General features: G+C 40.1%; 29 non-coding genes across 29 annotated transcripts; all 29 read left to right on the top strand.

Annotated features, from left to right (window-relative positions):
- The first annotated feature begins 617 nt into the window (after positions 1-617).
- On the top strand, positions 618-709 carry TRNAI-UAU (transfer RNA isoleucine (anticodon UAU)). Its single transcript is given in 2 exon segments — positions 618-655; positions 674-709. It is a non-coding gene; the product is annotated as a tRNA-Ile (tRNA).
- Positions 710-850: 141 nt separating this feature from the next.
- On the top strand, positions 851-942 carry TRNAI-UAU (transfer RNA isoleucine (anticodon UAU)). Its single transcript is given in 2 exon segments — positions 851-888; positions 907-942. It is a non-coding gene; the product is annotated as a tRNA-Ile (tRNA).
- Positions 943-1,083: 141 nt separating this feature from the next.
- TRNAI-UAU (transfer RNA isoleucine (anticodon UAU)) lies at positions 1,084-1,175 on the top strand. Its single transcript is given in 2 exon segments — positions 1,084-1,121; positions 1,140-1,175. It is a non-coding gene; the product is annotated as a tRNA-Ile (tRNA).
- Positions 1,176-1,316: 141 nt separating this feature from the next.
- On the top strand, positions 1,317-1,408 carry TRNAI-UAU (transfer RNA isoleucine (anticodon UAU)). Its single transcript is given in 2 exon segments — positions 1,317-1,354; positions 1,373-1,408. It is a non-coding gene; the product is annotated as a tRNA-Ile (tRNA).
- Positions 1,409-1,549: 141 nt separating this feature from the next.
- Positions 1,550-1,641, top strand: TRNAI-UAU (transfer RNA isoleucine (anticodon UAU)). The gene is given in 2 exon segments: positions 1,550-1,587; positions 1,606-1,641. It is a non-coding gene; the product is annotated as a tRNA-Ile (tRNA).
- A 1,539-nt stretch (positions 1,642-3,180) lies between these two features.
- Positions 3,181-3,272, top strand: TRNAI-UAU (transfer RNA isoleucine (anticodon UAU)). The gene is given in 2 exon segments: positions 3,181-3,218; positions 3,237-3,272. It is a non-coding gene; the product is annotated as a tRNA-Ile (tRNA).
- Positions 3,273-3,413: 141 nt separating this feature from the next.
- Positions 3,414-3,505, top strand: TRNAI-UAU (transfer RNA isoleucine (anticodon UAU)). Its single transcript is given in 2 exon segments — positions 3,414-3,451; positions 3,470-3,505. It is a non-coding gene; the product is annotated as a tRNA-Ile (tRNA).
- Positions 3,506-3,646: 141 nt separating this feature from the next.
- TRNAI-UAU (transfer RNA isoleucine (anticodon UAU)) lies at positions 3,647-3,738 on the top strand. The gene is given in 2 exon segments: positions 3,647-3,684; positions 3,703-3,738. It is a non-coding gene; the product is annotated as a tRNA-Ile (tRNA).
- A 141-nt stretch (positions 3,739-3,879) lies between these two features.
- TRNAI-UAU (transfer RNA isoleucine (anticodon UAU)) lies at positions 3,880-3,971 on the top strand. The gene is given in 2 exon segments: positions 3,880-3,917; positions 3,936-3,971. It is a non-coding gene; the product is annotated as a tRNA-Ile (tRNA).
- Positions 3,972-4,112: 141 nt separating this feature from the next.
- On the top strand, positions 4,113-4,204 carry TRNAI-UAU (transfer RNA isoleucine (anticodon UAU)). Its single transcript is given in 2 exon segments — positions 4,113-4,150; positions 4,169-4,204. It is a non-coding gene; the product is annotated as a tRNA-Ile (tRNA).
- A 141-nt stretch (positions 4,205-4,345) lies between these two features.
- On the top strand, positions 4,346-4,437 carry TRNAI-UAU (transfer RNA isoleucine (anticodon UAU)). Its single transcript is given in 2 exon segments — positions 4,346-4,383; positions 4,402-4,437. It is a non-coding gene; the product is annotated as a tRNA-Ile (tRNA).
- A 2,238-nt stretch (positions 4,438-6,675) lies between these two features.
- Positions 6,676-6,767, top strand: TRNAI-UAU (transfer RNA isoleucine (anticodon UAU)). Its single transcript is given in 2 exon segments — positions 6,676-6,713; positions 6,732-6,767. It is a non-coding gene; the product is annotated as a tRNA-Ile (tRNA).
- Positions 6,768-6,908: 141 nt separating this feature from the next.
- On the top strand, positions 6,909-7,000 carry TRNAI-UAU (transfer RNA isoleucine (anticodon UAU)). Its single transcript is given in 2 exon segments — positions 6,909-6,946; positions 6,965-7,000. It is a non-coding gene; the product is annotated as a tRNA-Ile (tRNA).
- Positions 7,001-7,141: 141 nt separating this feature from the next.
- TRNAI-UAU (transfer RNA isoleucine (anticodon UAU)) lies at positions 7,142-7,233 on the top strand. The gene is given in 2 exon segments: positions 7,142-7,179; positions 7,198-7,233. It is a non-coding gene; the product is annotated as a tRNA-Ile (tRNA).
- A 141-nt stretch (positions 7,234-7,374) lies between these two features.
- On the top strand, positions 7,375-7,466 carry TRNAI-UAU (transfer RNA isoleucine (anticodon UAU)). The gene is given in 2 exon segments: positions 7,375-7,412; positions 7,431-7,466. It is a non-coding gene; the product is annotated as a tRNA-Ile (tRNA).
- Positions 7,467-7,607: 141 nt separating this feature from the next.
- TRNAI-UAU (transfer RNA isoleucine (anticodon UAU)) lies at positions 7,608-7,699 on the top strand. The gene is given in 2 exon segments: positions 7,608-7,645; positions 7,664-7,699. It is a non-coding gene; the product is annotated as a tRNA-Ile (tRNA).
- Positions 7,700-7,840: 141 nt separating this feature from the next.
- Positions 7,841-7,932, top strand: TRNAI-UAU (transfer RNA isoleucine (anticodon UAU)). The gene is given in 2 exon segments: positions 7,841-7,878; positions 7,897-7,932. It is a non-coding gene; the product is annotated as a tRNA-Ile (tRNA).
- Positions 7,933-8,073: 141 nt separating this feature from the next.
- TRNAI-UAU (transfer RNA isoleucine (anticodon UAU)) lies at positions 8,074-8,165 on the top strand. The gene is given in 2 exon segments: positions 8,074-8,111; positions 8,130-8,165. It is a non-coding gene; the product is annotated as a tRNA-Ile (tRNA).
- Positions 8,166-8,306: 141 nt separating this feature from the next.
- On the top strand, positions 8,307-8,398 carry TRNAI-UAU (transfer RNA isoleucine (anticodon UAU)). Its single transcript is given in 2 exon segments — positions 8,307-8,344; positions 8,363-8,398. It is a non-coding gene; the product is annotated as a tRNA-Ile (tRNA).
- A 141-nt stretch (positions 8,399-8,539) lies between these two features.
- On the top strand, positions 8,540-8,631 carry TRNAI-UAU (transfer RNA isoleucine (anticodon UAU)). The gene is given in 2 exon segments: positions 8,540-8,577; positions 8,596-8,631. It is a non-coding gene; the product is annotated as a tRNA-Ile (tRNA).
- A 141-nt stretch (positions 8,632-8,772) lies between these two features.
- On the top strand, positions 8,773-8,864 carry TRNAI-UAU (transfer RNA isoleucine (anticodon UAU)). Its single transcript is given in 2 exon segments — positions 8,773-8,810; positions 8,829-8,864. It is a non-coding gene; the product is annotated as a tRNA-Ile (tRNA).
- Positions 8,865-9,005: 141 nt separating this feature from the next.
- TRNAI-UAU (transfer RNA isoleucine (anticodon UAU)) lies at positions 9,006-9,097 on the top strand. The gene is given in 2 exon segments: positions 9,006-9,043; positions 9,062-9,097. It is a non-coding gene; the product is annotated as a tRNA-Ile (tRNA).
- A 141-nt stretch (positions 9,098-9,238) lies between these two features.
- On the top strand, positions 9,239-9,330 carry TRNAI-UAU (transfer RNA isoleucine (anticodon UAU)). The gene is given in 2 exon segments: positions 9,239-9,276; positions 9,295-9,330. It is a non-coding gene; the product is annotated as a tRNA-Ile (tRNA).
- Positions 9,331-9,471: 141 nt separating this feature from the next.
- Positions 9,472-9,563, top strand: TRNAI-UAU (transfer RNA isoleucine (anticodon UAU)). Its single transcript is given in 2 exon segments — positions 9,472-9,509; positions 9,528-9,563. It is a non-coding gene; the product is annotated as a tRNA-Ile (tRNA).
- Positions 9,564-9,704: 141 nt separating this feature from the next.
- On the top strand, positions 9,705-9,796 carry TRNAI-UAU (transfer RNA isoleucine (anticodon UAU)). The gene is given in 2 exon segments: positions 9,705-9,742; positions 9,761-9,796. It is a non-coding gene; the product is annotated as a tRNA-Ile (tRNA).
- Positions 9,797-9,937: 141 nt separating this feature from the next.
- On the top strand, positions 9,938-10,029 carry TRNAI-UAU (transfer RNA isoleucine (anticodon UAU)). The gene is given in 2 exon segments: positions 9,938-9,975; positions 9,994-10,029. It is a non-coding gene; the product is annotated as a tRNA-Ile (tRNA).
- Positions 10,030-10,170: 141 nt separating this feature from the next.
- Positions 10,171-10,262, top strand: TRNAI-UAU (transfer RNA isoleucine (anticodon UAU)). Its single transcript is given in 2 exon segments — positions 10,171-10,208; positions 10,227-10,262. It is a non-coding gene; the product is annotated as a tRNA-Ile (tRNA).
- A 141-nt stretch (positions 10,263-10,403) lies between these two features.
- Positions 10,404-10,495, top strand: TRNAI-UAU (transfer RNA isoleucine (anticodon UAU)). Its single transcript is given in 2 exon segments — positions 10,404-10,441; positions 10,460-10,495. It is a non-coding gene; the product is annotated as a tRNA-Ile (tRNA).
- Positions 10,496-12,966: 2,471 nt separating this feature from the next.
- On the top strand, positions 12,967-13,058 carry TRNAI-UAU (transfer RNA isoleucine (anticodon UAU)). The gene is given in 2 exon segments: positions 12,967-13,004; positions 13,023-13,058. It is a non-coding gene; the product is annotated as a tRNA-Ile (tRNA).
- Positions 13,059-14,635: the final 1,577 nt, after the last annotated feature.

Below are 14,635 nucleotides of genomic sequence, written 5' to 3'. Positions count from 1 at the left end.
TCCTTGGGAAGACGTATTTTATTTGAAAATGATATTCTTTACTTAAGAGGATAGAACGTCAATTACGAGACTCCTCGTGTCCTTTTTTATGCAATTGCTTTTAGATTTGTTCACTTCGTAATAGAAATTTTCTTTCTTTCTCGGACATCTGTCCCCAGTGGCGCAATTGGTTAGCGCGCGGTGCTTATAGTGCAGTACTTGCGAGTAATGCCGAGGCTGTGAGTTCGATCCTCACCTGGGGAAGACGTATTTTATTTAAAAATGATATTCTTTACTTATGAGGATAGAACGTCAATTACCAGACTCCTCGTGTCCTTTTTTATGCAATTGTTTTTAGATTTGTTCACTTCGTAATAGAAATTTTCTTTCTTTCTCGGACATCTGTCCCCAGTGTCGCAATTGGTTAGCGCGCGGTATTTATAGTGCAGTACTTGCGAGTAATGCCGAGGCTGTGAGTTCGATCCTCACCTGGGGAAGATGTATTTTATTTAAAAATGATATTCTTTACTTATGAGTATAGAACGTCAATTACAAAACTCCTCGTGTCCATTTTTAAGCAATTGTTTTTAGATTTGTTCACTTCGTAATAGAAATTTTCTTTCTTTCTCGGACATCTGTCCCCAGTGGCGCAATTGGTTAGCGCGCGGTACTTATAGTGCAGTACTTGCGAGTAATGCCGAGGCTGTGAGTTCGATCCTCACCTGGGGAAGATGTATTTTATTTAAAAATGATATTCTTTACTTAAGAGGATAGAACGTCAATTACCAGACTCCTCGTGTCCTTTTTTATGCAATTGTTTTTAGATTTGTTCACTTCGTAATAGAAATTTTCTTTCTTTCTCGGACATCTGTCCCCAGTGGCGCAATTGGTTAGCGCGCGGTACTTATAGTGCAGCACTTGCGAGTAATGCCGAGGCTGTGAGTTCGATCCTCACCTGGGGAAGATGTATTTTATTTAAAAATGATATTCTTTACTTATGAGAATAGAACGTCAATTACGAGACTCCTCGTGTCCATTTTTAAGCAATTGTTTTTAGATTTGTTCACTTCGTAATAGAAATTTTCTTTCTTTCTCGGACATCTGTCCCCAGTGGCGCAATTGGTTAGCGCGCGGTACTTATAGTGCAGTACTTGCGAGTAATGCCGAGGCTGTGAGTTCGATCCTCACCTGGGGAAGACGTATTTTATTTAAAAATGATATTCTTTACTTATGAGGATAGAACGTCAATTACCAGACTCCTCGTGTCCTTTTTTATGCAATTGTTTATAGATTTGTTCACTTCGTAATAGAAATTTTCTTTCTTTCTCGGACATCTGTCCCCAGTGGCGCAATTGGTTAGCGCGCGGTACTTATAGTGCAGTACTTGCGAGTAATGCCGAGGCTGTGAGTTCGATCCTCACCTGGGGAAGAAGTATTTTATATAAAAATGATATTCTTTACTTAAGAGGATAGAACGTCAATTACCAGACTCCTCGTGTCCTTTTTTATGCAATTGTTTTTAGATTTGTTCACTTCGTAATAGAAATTTTCTTTCTTTCTCGGACATCTGTCCCCAGTGGCGCAATTGGTTAGCGCGCGGTACTTATAGTGCAGTACTTGCGAGTAATGCCGAGGCTGTGAGTTCGATCCTCACCTGGGGAAGATGTATTTTATTTAAAAATGATATTCTTTACTTAAGAGGATAGAACGTCAATTACGAGACTCCTCGTGTCCTTTTTTATGCAATTGTTTTTAGATTTGTTCACTTCGTAATAGAAATTTTCTTTCTTTCTCGGACATCTGTCCCCAGTGGCGCAATTGGTTAGCGCGCGGTACTTATAGTGCAGTACTTGCGAGTAATGCCGAGGCTGTGAGTTCGATCCTCTCCTTGGGAAGACGTATTTTATTTGAAAATGATATTCGTTACTTATGAGGATAGAACGTCAATTACCAGACTCCTCGTGTCCTTTTTTATGAAATTGTTTTTAGATTTGCTCACTTCGTAATAGAAATTTTCTTTCTAACTCGGACATCTGTCCCCAGTGGCGCAATTGATTAGCGCGCGGAACTTATAGTGCAGTACTTGCGAGTAGTGCCGAGGTTGTGAGTTCGATCCTCTCCTTGGGAAGACGTATTTTATTTGAAAATGATATTCGTTACTTATGAGGATAGAACGTCAATTACCAGACTCCTCGTGTCCTTTTTTATGAAATTGTTTTTAGATTTGCTCACTTCGTAATAGAAATTTTCTTTCTAACTCGGACATCTGTCCCCAGTGGCGCAATTGATTAGCGCGCGGAACTTATAGTGCAGTACTTGCGAGTAGTGCCGAGGTTGTGAGTTCGATCCTCTCCTTGGGAAGATGTATTTTATTTGAAAATGATATTCGTTACTTATGAGGATAGAACGTTAATTACCAGACTCCTCGTGTCCTTTTTTATGAAATTGTTTTTAGATTTGCTCACTTCGTAATAGAAATTTTCTTTCTAACTCGGACATCTGTCCCCAGTGGCGCAATTGGTTAGCGCGCGGAACTTATAGTGCAGTACTTGCGAGTAGTGCCGAGGTTGTGAGTTCGATCCTCACCTTGGGAAGACGTATTTTATTTGAAAATGATATTCGCTACTTATGAGGATAGAACGTCAATTACGAGACTCCTCGTGTCCTTTTTTATGCAATTGTTTTTAGATTTGTTCACTTCGTAATAGAAATTTTCTTTCTTTCTCGGACATCTGTCCCCAGTGGCGCAATTGGTTAACGTGCGGTACTTATAGTGCAGTACTTGCGAGTAATGCCGAGGCTATGAGTTCGATCCTCACCTGGGGAAGATGTATTTTATTTAAAAATGATATTCTTTACTTATGAGTATAGAACGTCAATTACGAGACTCCTCGTGTCCTTTTTTATGCAATTGTTTTTAGATTTGTTCACTTCGTAATAGAAATTTTCTTTCTTTCTCGGACATCTGTCCCCAGTGGCGCAATTGGTTAACGTGCGGTACTTATAGTGCAGTACTTGCGAGTAATGCCGACGCTGTGAGTTCGATCCTCACCTTGGGAAGACGTATTTTATTTGAAAATGATATTCTTTACTTATGAGGATAGAACGTCAATTACCAGACTCCTCGTGTCCTTTTTTATGCAATTGTTTTTAGATTTGTTCACTTCGTAATAGAAATTTTCTTTCTTTCTCGGACATCTGTCCCCAGTGGCGCAATTGGTTAGCGCGCGGTATTTATAGTGCAGTACTTGCGAGTAATGCCGAGGCTGTGAGTTCGATCCTCACCTGGGGAAGATGTATTTTATTTAAAAATGATATTCTTTACTTATGAGTATAGAACGTCAATTACAAAACTCCTCGTGTCCATTTTTAAGCAATTGTTTTTAGATTTGTTCACTTCGTAATAGAAATTTTCTTTCTTTCTCGGACATCTGTCCCCAGTGGCGCAATTGGTTAGCGCGCGGTACTTATAGTGCAGTACTTGCGAGTAATGCCGAGGCTGTGAGTTCGATCCTCACCTGGGGAAGATGTATTTTATTTAAAAATGATATTCTTTACTTAAGAGGATAGAACGTCAATTACCAGACTCCTCGTGTCCTTTTTTATGCAATTGTTTTTAGATTTGTTCACTTCGTAATAGAAATTTTCTTTCTTTCTCGGACATCTGTCCCCAGTGGCGCAATTGGTTAGCGCGCGGTACTTATAGTGCAGCACTTGCGAGTAATGCCGAGGCTGTGAGTTCGATCCTCACCTGGGGAAGATGTATTTTATTTAAAAATGATATTCTTTACTTATGAGAATAGAACGTCAATTACGAGACTCCTCGTGTCCATTTTTAAGCAATTGTTTTTAGATTTGTTCACTTCGTAATAGAAATTTTCTTTCTTTCTCGGACATCTGTCCCCAGTGGCGCAATTGGTTAGCGCGCGGTACTTATAGTGCAGTACTTGCGAGTAATGCCGAGGCTGTGAGTTCGATCCTCACCTGGGGAAGACGTATTTTATTTAAAAATGATATTCTTTACTTATGAGGATAGAACGTCAATTACCAGACTCCTCGTGTCCTTTTTTATGCAATTGTTTATAGATTTGTTCACTTCGTAATAGAAATTTTCTTTCTTTCTCGGACATCTGTCCCCAGTGGCGCAATTGGTTAGCGCGCGGTACTTATAGTGCAGTACTTGCGAGTAATGCCGAGGCTGTGAGTTCGATCCTCACCTGGGGAAGAAGTATTTTATATAAAAATGATATTCTTTACTTAAGAGGATAGAACGTCAATTACCAGACTCCTCGTGTCCTTTTTTATGCAATTGTTTTTAGATTTGTTCACTTCGTAATAGAAATTTTCTTTCTTTCTCGGACATCTGTCCCCAGTGGCGCAATTGGTTAGCGCGCGGTACTTATAGTGCAGTACTTGCGAGTAATGCCGAGGCTGTGAGTTCGATCCTCACCTGGGGAAGATGTATTTTATTTAAAAATGATATTCTTTACTTAAGAGGATAGAACGTCAATTACGAGACTCCTCGTGTCCTTTTTTATGCAATTGTTTTTAGATTTGTTCACTTCGTAATAGAAATTTTCTTTCTTTCTCGGACATCTGTCCCCAGTGGCGCAATTGGTTAGCGCGCGGTACTTATAGTGCAGTACTTGCGAGTAATGCCGAGGCTGTGAGTTCGATCCTCTCCTTGGGAAGACGTATTTTATTTGAAAATGATATTCGTTACTTATGAGGATAGAACGTCAATTACCAGACTCCTCGTGTCCTTTTTTATGAAATTGTTTTTAGATTTGCTCACTTCGTAATAGAAATTTTCTTTCTAACTCGGACATCTGTCCCCAGTGGCGCAATTGATTAGCGCGCGGAACTTATAGTGCAGTACTTGCGAGTAGTGCCGAGGTTGTGAGTTCGATCCTCTCCTTGGGAAGACGTATTTTATTTGAAAATGATATTCGTTACTTATGAGGATAGAACGTCAATTACCAGACTCCTCGTGTCCTTTTTTATGAAATTGTTTTTAGATTTGCTCACTTCGTAATAGAAATTTTCTTTCTAACTCGGACATCTGTCCCCAGTGGCGCAATTGATTAGCGCGCGGAACTTATAGTGCAGTACTTGCGAGTAGTGCCGAGGTTGTGAGTTCGATCCTCTCCTTGGGAAGATGTATTTTATTTGAAAATGATATTCGTTACTTATGAGGATAGAACGTTAATTACCAGACTCCTCGTGTCCTTTTTTATGAAATTGTTTTTAGATTTGCTCACTTCGTAATAGAAATTTTCTTTCTAACTCGGACATCTGTCCCCAGTGGCGCAATTGGTTAGCGCGCGGAACTTATAGTGCAGTACTTGCGAGTAGTGCCGAGGTTGTGAGTTCGATCCTCACCTTGGGAAGACGTATTTTATTTGAAAATGATATTCGCTACTTATGAGGATAGAACGTCAATTACGAGACTCCTCGTGTCCTTTTTTATGCAATTGTTTTTAGATTTGTTCACTTCGTAATAGAAATTTTCTTTCTTTCTCGGACATCTGTCCCCAGTGGCGCAATTGGTTAACGTGCGGTACTTATAGTGCAGTACTTGCGAGTAATGCCGAGGCTATGAGTTCGATCCTCACCTGGGGAAGATGTATTTTATTTAAAAATGATATTCTTTACTTATGAGTATAGAACGTCAATTACGAGACTCCTCGTGTCCTTTTTTATGCAATTGTTTTTAGATTTGTTCACTTCGTAATAGAAATTTTCTTTCTTTCTCGGACATCTGTCCCCAGTGGCGCAATTGGTTAACGTGCGGTACTTATAGTGCAGTACTTGCGAGTAATGCCGACGCTGTGAGTTCGATCCTCACCTTGGGAAGACGTATTTTATTTGAAAATGATATTCGTTACTTATGAGGATAGAACGTCAATTACCAGACTCCTCGTGTCCTTTTTTATGAAATTGTTTTTAGATTTGTTCACTTCGTAATAGAAATTTTCTTTCTTTCTCGGACATCTGTCCCCAGTGGCGCAATTGGTTAACGTGCAGTACTTATAGTGCAGTACTTGCGAGTAGTGGCGAGGTTGTGAGTTCGATCCTCTCCTTGGGAAGACGTATTTTATTTGAAAATGATATTCGTTACTTATGAGGATAGAACGTCAATTACCAGACTCCTCGTGTCCTTTTTTATGAAATTGTTTTTAGATTTGCTCACTTCGTAATAGAAATTTTCTTTCTAACTCGGACATCTGTCCCCAGTGGCGCAATTGGTTAGCGCGCGGAACTTATAGTGCAGTACTTGCGAGTAGTGCCGAGGTTGTGAGTTCGATCCTCACCTTGGGAAGACGTATTTTATTTGAAAATGATATTCGCTACTTATGAGGATAGAACGTCAATTACCAGACTCCTCGTGTCCTTTTTTATGCAATTGTTTTTAGATTTGTTCACTTCGTAATAGAAATTTTCTTTCTTTCTCGGACATCTGTCCCCAGTGGCGCAATTGGTTAACGTGCGGTACTTATAGTGCAGTACTTGCGAGTAATGCCGAGGCTATGAGTTCGATCCTCACCTGGGGAAGATGTATTTTATTTAAAAATGATATTCTTTACTTATGAGTATAGAACGTCAATTACCAGACTCCTCGTGTCCTTTTTTATGCAATTGTTTTTAGATTTGTTCACTTCATAATAGAAATTTTCTTTCTTTCTCGGACATCTGTCCCCAGTGGCGCAATTGGTTAGCGCGCGGTACTTATAGTGCAGTACTTGCGAGTAATGCCGAGGCTGTGAGTTCGATCCTCACCTGGGGAAGATGTATTTTATTTAAAAATGATATTCTTTACTTAAGAGGATAGAACGTCAATTACGAGACTCCTCGTGTCCTTTTTTATGCAATTGTTTTTAGATTTGTTCACTTCGTAATAGAAATTTTCTTTCTTTCTCGGACATCTGTCCCCAGTGGCGCAATTGGTTAGCGCGCGGTACTTATAGTGCAGTACTTGCGAGTAATGCCGAGGCTGTGAGTTCGATCCTCACCTGGGGAAGATGTATTTTATTTAAAAATGATATTCTTTACTTATGAGTATAGAACGTCAATTACGAGACTCCTCGTGTCCTTTTTTATGCAATTGCTTTTAGATTTGTTCACTTCGTAATAGAAATTTTCTTTCTTTCTCGGACATCTGTCCCCAGTGGCGCAATTGGTTAGCGCGCGGTACTTATAGTGCAGTACTTGCGAGTAATGCCGAGGCTGTGAGTTCGATCCTCACCTGGGGAAGACGTATTTTATTTAAAAATGATATTCTTTACTTATGAGGATAGAACGTCAATTACCAGACTCCTCGTGTCCTTTTTTATGCAATTGTTTTTAGATTTGTTCACTTCGTAATAGAAATTTTCTTTCTTTCTCGGACATCTGTCCCCAGTGGCGCAATTGGTTAGCGCGCGGTACTTATAGTGCAGTACTTGCGAGTAATGCCGAGGCTGTGAGTTCGATCCTCACCTGGGGAAGAAGTATTTTATATAAAAATGATATTCTTTACTTATGAGGATAGAACGTCAATTACGAGACTCCTCGTGTCCTTTTTTATGCAATTGTTTTTAGATTTGCTCACTTCGTAATAGAAATTTTCTTTCTTTCTCGGACATCTGTCCCCAGTGGCGCAATTGGTTAGCGCGCGGTACTTATAGTGCAGTACTTGCGAGTAATGCCGAGGCTGTGAGTTCGATCCTCACCTGGGGAAGACGTATTTTATTTAAAAATGATATTCTTTACTTATGAGGATAGAACGTCAATTACCAGACTCCTCGTGTCCTTTTTTATGCAATTGTTTTTAGATTTGTTCACTTCGTAATAGAAATTTTCTTTCTTTCTCGGACATCTGTCCCCAGTGGCGCAATTGGTTAGCGCGCGGTACTTATAGTGCAGTACTTGCGAGTAATGCCGAGGCTGTGAGTTCGATCCTCACCTGGGGAAGAAGTATTTTATATAAAAATGATATTCTTTACTTATGAGGATAGAACGTCAATTACGAGACTCCTCGTGTCCTTTTTTATGCAATTGTTTTTAGATTTGCTCACTTCGTAATAGAAATTTTCTTTCTTTCTCGGACATCTGTCCCCAGTGGCGCAATTGGTTAGCGCGCGGTACTTATAGTGCAGTACTTGCGAGTAATGCCGAGGCTGTGAGTTCGATCCTCACCTGGGGAAGAAGTATTTTATATAAAAATGATATTCTTTACTTATGAGGATAGAACGTCAATTACGAGACTCCTCGTGTCCTTTTTTATGCAATTGTTTTTAGATTTGCTCACTTCGTAATAGAAATTTTCTTTCTTTCTCGGACATCTGTCCCCAGTGGCGCAATTGGTTAGCGCGCGGTACTTATAGTGCAGTACTTGCGAGTAATGCCGAGGCTGTGAGTTCGATCCTCACCTGGGGAAGAAGTATTTTATATAAAAATGATATTCTTTACTTATGAGGATAGAACGTCAATTACGAGACTCCTCGTGTCCTTTTTTATGCAATTGTTTTTAGATTTTCTCACTTCGTAATAGAAATTTTCTTTCTTTCTCGGACATCTGTCCCCAGTGGCGCAATTGGTTAGCGCGCGGTACTTATAGTGCAGTACTTGCGAGTAATGCCGAGGCTGTGAGTTCGATCCTCACCTGGGGAAGAAGTATTTTATATAAAAATGATATTCTTTACTTATGAGGATAGAACGTCAATTACGAGACTCCTCGTGTCCTTTTTTATGCAATTGTTTTTAGATTTGCTCACTTCGTAATAGAAATTTTCTTTCTTTCTCGGACATCTGTCCCCAGTGGCGCAATTGGTTAGCGCGCGGTACTTATAGTGCAGTACTTGCGAGTAATGCCGAGGCTGTGAGTTCGATCCTCACCTGGGGAAGAAGTATTTTATATAAAAATGATATTCTTTACTTATGAGGATAGAACGTCAATTACGAGACTCCTCGTGTCCTTTTTTATGCAATTGTTTTTAGATTTGCTCACTTCGTAATAGAAATTTTCTTTCTTTCTCGGACATCTGTCCCCAGTGGCGCAATTGGTTAGCGCGCGGTACTTATAGTGCAGTACTTGCGAGTAATGCCGAGGCTGTGAGTTCGATCCTCACCTGGGGAAGAAGTATTTTATATAAAAATGATATTCTTTACTTATGAGGATAGAACGTCAATTACGAGACTCCTCGTGTCCTTTTTTATGCAATTGTTTTTAGATTTGCTCACTTCGTAATAGAAATTTTCTTTCTTTCTCGGACATCTGTCCCCAGTGGCGCAATTGGTTAGCGCGCGGTACTTATAGTGCAGTACTTGCGAGTAATGCCGAGGCTGTGAGTTCGATCCTCACCTGGGGAAGAAGTATTTTATATAAAAATGATATTCTTTACTTATGAGGATAGAACGTCAATTACGAGACTCCTCGTGTCCTTTTTTATGCAATTGTTTTTAGATTTGCTCACTTCGTAATAGAAATTTTCTTTCTTTCTCGGACATCTGTCCCCAGTGGCGCAATTGGTTAGCGCGCGGTACTTATAGTGCAGTACTTGCGAGTAATGCCGAGGCTGTGAGTTCGATCCTCACCTGGGGAAGAAGTATTTTATATAAAAATGATATTCTTTACTTATGAGGATAGAACGTCAATTACGAGACTCCTCGTGTCCTTTTTTATGCAATTGTTTTTAGATTTGCTCACTTCGTAATAGAAATTTTCTTTCTTTCTCGGACATCTGTCCCCAGTGGCGCAATTGGTTAGCGCGCGGTACTTATAGTGCAGTACTTGCGAGTAATGCCGAGGCTGTGAGTTCGATCCTCACCTGGGGAAGAAGTATTTTATATAAAAATGATATTCTTTACTTATGAGGATAGAACGTCAATTACGAGACTCCTCGTGTCCTTTTTTATGCAATTGTTTTTAGATTTGCTCACTTCGTAATAGAAATTTTCTTTCTTTCTCGGACATCTGTCCCCAGTGGCGCAATTGGTTAGCGCGCGGTACTTATAGTGCAGTACTTGCGAGTAATGCCGAGGCTGTGAGTTCGATCCTCACCTGGGGAAGACGTATTTTATTTAAAAATGATATTCTTTACTTATGAGGATAGAACGTCAATTACCAGACTCCTCGTGTCCTTTTTTATGCAATTGTTTTTAGATTTGTTCACTTCGTAATAGAAATTTTCTTTCTTTCTCGGACATCTGTCCCCAGTGGCGCAATTGGTTAGCGCGCGGTACTTATAGTGCAGTACTTGCGAGTAATGCCGAGGCTGTGAGTTCGATCCTCACCTGGGGAAGAAGTATTTTATATAAAAATGATATTCTTTACTTATGAGGATAGAACGTCAATTACGAGACTCCTCGTGTCCTTTTTTATGCAATTGTTTTTAGATTTGCTCACTTCGTAATAGAAATTTTCTTTCTTTCTCGGACATCTGTCCCCAGTGGCGCAATTGGTTAGCGCGCGGTACTTATAGTGCAGTACTTGCGAGTAATGCCGAGGCTGTGAGTTCGATCCTCACCTGGGGAAGATGTATTTTATTTAAAAATGATATTCTTTACTTAAGAGGATAGAACGTCAATTACGAGACTCCTCGTGTCCTTTTTTATGCAATTGTTTTTAGATTTGTTCACTTCGTAATAGAAATTTTCTTTCTTTCTCGGACATCTGACCCCAGTGGCGCAATTGGTTAGCGCGCGGTACTTATAGTGCAGTACTTGCGAGTAATGCCGAGGCTGTGAGTTCGATCCTCACCTGGGGAAGACGTATTTTATTTAAAAATGATATTCTTTACTTATGAGGATAGAACGTCAATTACCAGACTCCTCGTGTCCTTTTTTATGCAATTGTTTTTAGATTTGTTCACTTCGTAATAGAAATTTTCTTTCTTTCTCGGACATCTGTCCCCAGTGGCGCAATTGGTTAGCGCGCGGTACTTATAGTGCAGTACTTGCGAGTAGTGCCGAGGTTGTGAGTTCGATCCTCTCCTTGGGAAGACGTATTTTATTTGAAAATGATATTCGTTACTTATGAGGATAGAACGTCAATTACCAGACTCCTCGTGTCCTTTTTTATGAAATTGTTTTTAGATTTGCTCACTTCGTAATAGAAATTTTCTTTCTAACTCGGACATCTGTCCCCAGTGGCGCAATTCGTTAGCGCGCGGAACTTATAGTGCAGTACTTGCGAGTAGTGCCGAGGTTGTGAGTTCGATCCTCTCCTTGGGAAGACGTATTTTATTTGAAAATGATATTCGTTACTTATGAGGATAGAACGTCAATTACCAGACTCCTCGTGTCCTTTTTTATGAAATTGTTTTTAGATTTGCTCACTTCGTAAAAGAATTTTTCTTTCTAACTCGGACATCTGTCCCCAGTGGCGCAATTGGTTAGCGCGCGGAACTTATAGTGCAGTACTTGCGAGTAGTGCCGAGGTTGTGAGTTCGATCCTCTCCTCGGGAAGACGTATTTTATATGAAAATGATATTCGTTACTTATGAGGATAGAACGTCAATTACCAGACTCCTCGTGTCCTTTTTTATGAAATTGTTTTTAGATTTGCTCACTTCGTAATAGAAATTTTCTTTCTAACTCGGACATCTGTCCCCAGTGGCGCAATTGGTTAGCGCGCGGAACTTATAGTGCAGTACTTGCGAGTAGTGCCGAGGTTGTGAGTTCGATCCTCTCCTTGGGAAGACGTATTTTATTTGAAAATGATATTCGTTAATTATGAGGATAGAACGTCAATTACCAGACTCCTCGTGTCCTTTTTTATGAAATTGTTTTTAGATTTGCTCACTTCGTAATAGAAATTTTCTTTCTAACTCGGACATCTGTCCCCAGTGGCGCAATTGGTTAGCGCGCGGAACTTATAGTGCAGTACTTGCGAGTAGTGCCGAGGTTGTGAGTTCGATCCTCTCCTTGGGAAGACGTATTTTATTTGAAAATGATATTCGTTACTTATGAGGATAGAACGTCAATTACCAGACTACTCGTGTCCTTTTTTATGAAATTGATTTTAGATTTGCTCACTTCGTAATAGAAATTTTCTTTCTAACTCGGACATCTGTCCCCAGTGGCGCAATTGGTTAGCGCGCGGAACTTATAGTGCAGTACTTGCGAGTAGTGCCGAGGTTGTGAGTTCGATCCTCTCCTTGGGAAGACGTATTTTATTTGAAAATGATATTCGTTACTTATGAGGATAGAACGTCAATTACCAGACTCCTCGTGTCCTTTTTTATGAAATTGATTTTAGATTTGCTCACTTCGTAATAGAAATTTTCTTTCTAACTCGGACATCTGTCCCCAGTGGCGCAATTGGTTAGCGCGCGGTACTTATAGTGCAGTTCTTGCGAGTAACGCCGAGGCTGTGAGTTCGATCCTCACCTGGGGAAGACGTATTTTATTTAAAAATGATATTCTTTACTTATGAGGATAGAACGTCAATTACGAGACTCCTCGTGTCCTTTTTTATGTAATTGTTTTTAGATTTGTTCACTTCGTAATAGAAATTTTCTTTCTTTCTCGGACATCTGTCCCCAGTGGCGCAATTGGCTAGCGCGCGGTACGTATAGTGCAGTACTTGCGAGTAATGCCGAGGCTGTGAGTTCGATCGTCACCTGGGGAAGACGTATTTTATTTAAAAATGATATTCTTTACTTAAGAGGATAGAACGTCAATTACCAGACTCCTCGTGTCCTTTTTCATGCAATTGTTTTTAGATTTGTTCACTTCGTAATAGAAATTTTCTTTCTTTCTCGGACATCTGTCCCCAGTGGCGCACTTGGTTAGCGCGCGGTACTTATAGTGCAGTACTTGCGAGTAATTCCGAGGCTGTGAGTTCGATCCTCACCTGGGGAAGAAGTATTTTATATAAAAATGATATTCTTTACTTATGAGGATAGAACGTCAATTACGAGACTCCTCGTGTCCTTTTTCATGCAATTGTTTTTAGATTTGCTCACTTCGTAATAGAAATTTTCTTTCTTTCTCGGACATCTGTCCCCAGTGGCGCAATTGGTTAGCGCGCGGTACTTATAGTGCAGTACTTGCGAGTAATGCCGAGGCTGTGAGTTCGATCCTCACCTGGGGAAGAAGTATTTTATATAAAAATGATATTCTTTACTTATGAGGATACAACGTCAATTACGAGACTCCTCGTGTCCTTTTTTATGCAATTGTTTTTAGATTTGCTCACTTCGTAATAGAAATTTTCTTTCTAACTCGGACATCTGTCCCCAGTGGCGCAATTGGTTAGTGCGCGGAACTTATAGTGCAGTACTTGCGAGTAGTGCCGAGGTTGTGAGTTCGATCCTCTCCTTGGGAAGACGTATTTTATTTGAAAATGATATTCGTTACTTATGAGGATAGAACGTCAATTACCAGACTCCTCGTGTCCTTTTTTATGAAATTGTTTTTAGATTTGCTCACTTCGTAAAAGAATTTTTCTTTCTAACTCGGACATCTGTCCCCAGTGGCGCAATTGGTTAGCGCGCGGAACTTATAGTGCAGTACTTGCGAGTAGTGCCGAGGTTGTGAGTTCGATCCTCTCCTCGGGAAGACGTATTTTATATGAAAATGATATTCGTTACTTATGAGGATAGAACGTCAATTACCAGACTCCTCGTGTCCTTTTTTATGAAATTGTTTTTAGATTTGCTCACTTCGTAATAGAAATTTTCTTTCTAACTCGGACATCTGTCCCCAGTGGCGCAATTGGTTAGCGCGCGGAACTTATAGTGCAGTACTTGCGAGTAGTGCCGAGGTTGTGAGTTCGATCCTCTCCTTGGGAAGACGTATTTTATTTGAAAATGATATTCGTTAATTATGAGGATAGAACGTCAATTACCAGACTCCTCGTGTCCTTTTTTATGAAATTGTTTTTAGATTTGCTCACTTCGTAATAGAAATTTTCTTTCTAACTCGGACATCTGTCCCCAGTGGCGCAATTGGTTAGCGCGCGGAACTTATAGTGCAGTACTTGCGAGTAGTGCCGAGGTTGTGAGTTCGATCCTCTCCTTGGGAAGACGTATTTTATTTGAAAATGATATTCGTTACTTATGAGGATAGAACGTCAATTACCAGACTCCTCGTGTCCTTTTTTATGAAATTGATTTTAGATTTGCTCACTTCGTAATAGAAATTTTCTTTCTAACTCGGACATCTGTCCCCAGTGGCGCAATTGGTTAGCGCGCGGAACTTATAGTGCAGTACTTGCGAGTAGTGCCGAGGTTGTGAGTTCGATCCTCTCCTCGGGAAGACGTATTTTATATGAAAATGATATTCGTTACTTATGAGGATAGAACGTCAATTACCAGACTCCTCGTGTCCTTTTTTATGAAATTGTTTTTAGATTTGCTCACTTCGTAATAGAAATTTTCTTTCTAACTCGGACATCTGTCCCCAGTGGCGCAATTGGTTAGCGCGCGGAACTTATAGTGCAGTACTTGCGAGTAGTGCCGAGGTTGTGAGTTCGATCCTCTCCTTGGGAATACGTATTTTATTTGAAAATGATATTCGTTAATTATGAGGATAGAACGTCAATTACCAGACTCCTCGTGTCCTTTTTTATGAAATTGTTTTTAGATTTGCTCACTTCGTAATAGAAATTTTCTTTCTAACTCGGACATCTGTCCCCAGTGGCGCAATTGGTTAGCGCGCGGAACTTATA

This window comes from Parasteatoda tepidariorum, chromosome 2 (assembly GCF_982258835.1).
Source record: "Parasteatoda tepidariorum strain Cologne lab strain chromosome 2, Ptep-v5.0, whole genome shotgun sequence".
NCBI classification, from domain to species: domain Eukaryota; kingdom Metazoa; phylum Arthropoda; class Arachnida; order Araneae; family Theridiidae; genus Parasteatoda; species Parasteatoda tepidariorum.
The sequence above is the reverse complement of the archived record's forward strand: the minus strand, read 5'-3'. Positions and strand labels throughout refer to the sequence as shown.